Below are 6,000 nucleotides of genomic sequence, written 5' to 3'. Positions count from 1 at the left end.
CTCAGCAACTCCATGGCCACTGTCTCCACAACAATGATACAGTTTCTTCCATTGCGAGAGTCACAATAATTCTGTAGTTGAATTTGAAGTCCACTCTAATCCATATTTTATTCCTCCATCCTGAGGACACAGGGATGGTGATATCCATTCCACCTCTAAATTGAGAGGGGGCTTAGATCCCACATGGCTGATGGATGGGATTCTCCTGCTTGCAGTTGTGGACTCTCTTGGTTCCCTGGTATGGTGGTTGACCATTCTCACCTCCCTCTTTGCTGACCTGGGTAAGTCCAATGAACCAGAGTGCAGGTGTTGCAACTCTGCTTAGGCTCAGGGAGCAGCTGGCACATGGACAGTCCAGATATTCAAGTCTCCTGACCCCAGCACCAACTGCAGGTTCAGTAAAAGTGACAGAAGAGGCATGTGTAGAGAGGTCACATCTGAGTCCAACTCCATCACAATCAGGAGCACAAATTCCAAAGTAGGTCCCACTGGCAAGACACCCAACTCCAGAACCAATTGCCATGACCATGGACCTGGGTGTCTCTGCAGTCCTCAGGAGCACCACTACCTGGGGCTGCATCTACTTTGGCTGTCTCTGAAATCCTCCTGAGATGTGAGTAAGTGTGACCCCTCTGATGACCTCCTGACTCATTTTGAAGTCTCTTAGCCATATAAACTTATTTGTTTTTACCATTTACCCTTTTTATTCAAAGTCTTTTTCTAGTTGCATCACCAACTGCTGCTTGGTCCCTTGGTGCCAGGGAGGTTCATCCCTGGGAGTCATGTCCCACTCTTGGGGGAAGGTAATACATTTACATGCTGAGTTTGGCTTAGGGAGTGGCCACATTTGAGCAACATGGAGGCTCTCAGGAGGTAACTCTTAGGCACCCTGCAGCTCTAAGCCAAGTTGAAATTTCAAGCACACAGGCTCATATGTATAGTCATCAGTAGCAAGGGCCTATCATTGGACCATCCTTCTTCACTGATCTTTGCCCTTGCTCTCAGGGGATTGTTGCTGCCACATTGGGGAATCCAACAGAGTTTCCTGGAATGGGAACTCAGCATTCCTTCAGTTGTCATGTGAAACTCTACCCACTATGTCGATATCCAATGAACATCCAAACATATCTATATACCCTATATGCATGCCCTGGAGAACTCCCTCCCACCCATGCATCCCCCATCAATGACACCCCCCATCAGTGCTCCTCCCCTGCCATAGCTGAACCCCTCTGTGATCCAAGCTTCTTCAAAAATGAAGTCTAATATATTGCCAAATTCAATTAGTAGGAAAATGAAATAATAATGACAGGTTTACAGATTAGAAATAGAATACATAATAATTTAGAAAAATGAAAATAAAATAAAAAATAAGTTGGGGTATTAAAAAATGAAAAATATCATAAAACTTTTTTTTTGATGTTTTGTCTTTCATCAGTGTTTACAGCCTTTTTTTTGGTTATTATGTCTTGAAAAAATGTTTGTCACAGTATAGTGACATATAGACTATAGGGGACTCCTATACACCCAAGATCAAATCCTTTTCTCCCTTCCCCAGCAATGATCTTTTTACATGTGGATGTTACATTTGCTGCACCAGATGTACAGATACTGAAGCATAGCGACTAACCATGGTTTCATTATTGTTTACATTTTAGACTGTACACTTTTATAGATTTTTGGTGAAATTTAACATGGCCTGTATCCATCATTGCAGGATCATAAAAGAACACTTCCATTGTCCCTCAGATACCCCTTTTGCAACTATGCTATTTGTTTCTCCCTCTCCCTTCATGGCCCACAGTGACAACCAAGCTTCACTGCATGAAGGACAAGATTCATAGATACTTGCAACAATGCTGAGGGCTTGACACTAGTCTGTGCTTCCCCATTGGGAGCCACCCATGCTCTGGAGAGACACCCTCCTCTCTCTTTGAGATCAGGTCTCCCCAGGATGGGGGTAAAACACCTTCCCACTCATTGTATGGGTATCCACCCACTGATGTAACACACTATGACAAGATGAGCACTCACACTCCCTAGAAGCCTGTCCCAGGTGAACCTTGTGCCAGATGCCCCCCACCAAATACCTTAAACAAGTAATCCTTCCTTATTATATTTTCTAAAGAGTTTTTCAACATTATAGTTTCAACCACATATTCAACAATCTCTGGTGTTCATCTATCTGCTCCTGCGCAACCCTCCCCTCAATTCCTTTGAAGGACAAATACTACATGACCTCTTTGATATGAATTAAGGAAATCAAGCTGTCTCAGAGCCTGGAAGATAGGCTTACAGGAAATAGGGGGGTGGAGAGGAAGGTTGTGAGCCAATGCCCACACGGATGAAATCTCTGATAACATGGTGGTTAGTAGCTGTGGAGTGAAGGGATAAGACTGGGGCATAGGGATACTGGTCGGTTGGGCTTTGCAGGTCCCCCTTTTTTTAACCTCGCTTGCATCCTCAGGCAATGTTCCTTTACTTTACAATGACTTTACTTGAGCCCTCCCCATCTGGTTGCAGGACACTGTCTTCCCTTTCTGCACAGAACAGCTCTGTCCTCTACTCCTGCTGAAGTCTTGGCCAAGGTCCTCTTCTGGGCCTCCACCAGCACACAGGAAGTTAAGCTGCTCATATGGGGGCCAGATGACCAGGAGGCAGCAGGACAAAGGGGCACAGGCCAGAAACAAGGCAGGAGATGCAAACAGGCTCAAAAGAGGGGAGAAGTGCCCATCATGTTCTGTGAACTGCTGCTATCTCTCTGGAGGGCGATTATGCCCTGGACCAATAAGAGCTTGTTTGGGGTCTCCGTCTCACTGTTCCCTGGGCTGCTTCCAACCCAGCGGCCTAGGTCCTAGGCCTTAGTCAGTTTTAGAATAGAATGGGCTCTTAGATACCTAACTGATTCTTAGAATTATTATCCTAATACAAGCTCATTGTTTACTAAGCAGAGGGGAGTCTTAGAGAACCACGCAATGCCTAATTCTTTGGGCCATGCCTGCAGTACCTGGTTAAAGTCTCTGGTTGGACAGATCAGGGAGGATATCTAGATCACTTGACACAATGCCAATACCAATGGTGAAAATCCACTCAGCAAACGCCTTTGGGCTGTGATGATGCTAATGGTGGGCACATCTTAGCAGAAAACTTTCTGTTGGACTTTATAAAGAAGCTCTTTCTAGTGGTCATAGACTGATGTATGGAGAATATTTCTTTTGGCCTGTTTATTTGTTATGGAATATTAAATGGAATGGTTGTGTTGTAGAACTTGAGAGGTTTAGTTATTTGCATATAGTAAGGCCAGGACTCAGGAATAATTTCTGGGAAGGAAAAATGATTTATTTATGATCAGCCAGGCTCGGAGCTTCTCATTCCAAAATTGGAGCCCCGAGTAAGATTTTTGAGTTCTTTTTATACAGAGGAAGTGTCAAATGGTTCTTTGTTTCAGTTCTCAATAGGCTTGAATTAGCATATATCTTCTACATCCTAAGTAAGCTTTTAGCATGGATTTCATACATTCTAGATAAGCTTTTAGCACATTTGGTTTGCATTTTCTCTGAATATTTTAGGTTTATACAGTTTGCATTGCTAAACTGTTTATCTGGGACTGGAGTCGTTGCCATGGTCACCAAGGGCAGGACTGCAGCCTCTTACCGTCCCACACCCACAAGTCAGGACACAGACAGCTCAGGTTATCTACGAAGAGACGAACAGCCCCCACCCATGGCCCACATCAGTTGTGGAGAAACTGTCTAGGTATACTGGAAATGTGAAGAGGGCACAAAAAGGAATGAAGTTCTGATACGCGCAACAACATGGATGAACCTTGAAAACATCAGGTTGAATGAAAGAAGCCTGACACAAAAGTACCTATATTGTATCATCTCACTGATACGAAATAAATAGAATAAGCAAACTCCTAGTCACAACCTAGAATATAGTATACCAGGGGACAGGGTAGGGATGGGAAATAGGAAGTCCAGGGTTAAATTGTCCACAGTCTCTTTTGGGATGATCGTAAAGTTATGGTAACAGATGGTGGTGATGGGAGCACGACATTGTGAACATAAGTAACAGCACTGAAATATGCATCTGAAAGCGGTTAAAGAAAATGTTAGGTTATATAGATGGTAATAGAATAAAAACTCTTTCAAAAAATCCATGGAACTGCACTACACAATGAACCCTAAGCTAAACCATCGACTATAGTCAATAGTGCACTTTAGAAATGTGCCACTGTCAATCGTAACAAATATTCTGAACCAATGCAAAGTGTTAATAATAGGGTGGTAGATGGGAACTCTGTATTTTATGCTCGATTGTTCTGTAAACCAAATACTTCTCTAATTAAAAATGAACAGGGAGTAAAGTCACACTTATGAAGAAGGTATTTCCTGTTGTTTTTTTAAAAGTTTCACTCAGCTAAAGTCCATCAAGTAGCTTGCATTAGTTGTTTTTTTTTTTTTTTTTTTTTTTTTTGTCACATAGCAAGTTACCAGAAATGTAATGGCATTAAATAAAACCCATTCATTACCGGGAAGTTTCTGTGAATCAGAGGTCTGTGTGAGTTCAGCTGGGTCCTTCGCTCAGGGTCGTAGCAGGCAGAAATCAAAGGGGTCTCCAGGGCTGCTTCTCCCCTGGAGTTTCTAGGGAGAGTCTGTTTCTAAGGTCATGCAGGAGGTTGGCAGAATTCATTTCTTTCTCATGCTTTCCACATTTCCCTCCATGTTGGAGGCAGCAGCGGCCCCTGGAGTCCTTCTCATGCTTCCAATCTCTCTGACATCCTCCTCTTCCTCACTTCTCTGCACGTGGAGGCTCAGGTGATTACGCGGGATTTGCCTCCTCTTTAGAGTTTTAGAGCACCCAGAGCCCCGTCAGCCTGCCCCTTCAGGCTGACAACTGCCCCTTCCCAGCCGGCTGTCCTGCCTCCTGCCTTCCAGGCCACAGCGCCCTGTGTCTATGACCTCTGCCTGTGACTCATCATGACTTCTACCCCCACTTTTGTCCTTGGCAATCTCCAGCAATCTACTTGCTGCCAAATCCAGGGCCAATCCCGCCCAGCTCTCCTAACCTGGAGGCACACAGCACCATCTGTCACCCCTCCCGGGGCTGAGGCTCTGCTCTCAGCCGAGGCTCCCCAGGCGAAGGAACTGCCTCCGGGTCCCTCAGGCGTTACTGGCAGGATTCAGTTTGGTCTGTGGGCCTGTGTGCCTTTCTGTTTTTCAGGCCCTCCTTCTGCACAGGGCAACCCATAAATTGCAGGAGAGAGGGAGAGCGTAAGATAAAGAGAGAGATAGGAAGACGGAGCGATAGATATACATACATAGAGAAAGAACAAAACAGAGCACTAGCAGGACAGACATCACAGTTAGTTTGTTCATGAATTTTGGAAGCAACATATCATCTCTTTTTTCCATATTCTATTGCTTAGAAGAGATTCACTAATTCCAGACAAGAATGTGTGAACCAGAAGGTAGAGATCCCTGGAAGCCATTTACAGGCTGCCCACCACCTAAATGAAGATGAGGCACTTACTCTAATTCCAAACATAAAGGGTAGCCGTTGAAGCATTTTAAGCCAGAGGAGGATGATACCTCGTTTCCACTGAGCGTCACGGCCGACACGGTGTGGGCTGGGAACTGAAGCCAAGAAGGGAAGTTACTTTCCCAAGTAACAGAAACAAGCCGTTTTTAGGGTTGAACGCTTTGCTGCTTCCCATTTTTTCTTGTAGTTCTTCCATCTCTTAGTTCATGTATTGGGTAACTGTGACACATCCCACAATTTTTTTGGTCTTTTCTTATAATTAGTTTTTTTTTTCACTTTTAAAGAAACTTCAGATTACATAAATGTTACATAAAAAATATAAGGGATTCCCACATGCCCCACTCTGTCCCCTCCCACACTGTCCCACCTTAACAGCCTCCTTCGTTAGTGTGGTACATTTGTTATCAAATACCCATGTTGATATTGATGAACCCACATTGAAGCATTGCTACTAAC

The sequence above is a fragment of the Dasypus novemcinctus genome, chromosome 11 (genome assembly GCF_030445035.2).
Source record: "Dasypus novemcinctus isolate mDasNov1 chromosome 11, mDasNov1.1.hap2, whole genome shotgun sequence".
Classification (NCBI taxonomy): domain Eukaryota; kingdom Metazoa; phylum Chordata; class Mammalia; order Cingulata; family Dasypodidae; genus Dasypus; species Dasypus novemcinctus.
This window is presented reverse-complemented; position numbering follows the sequence as displayed.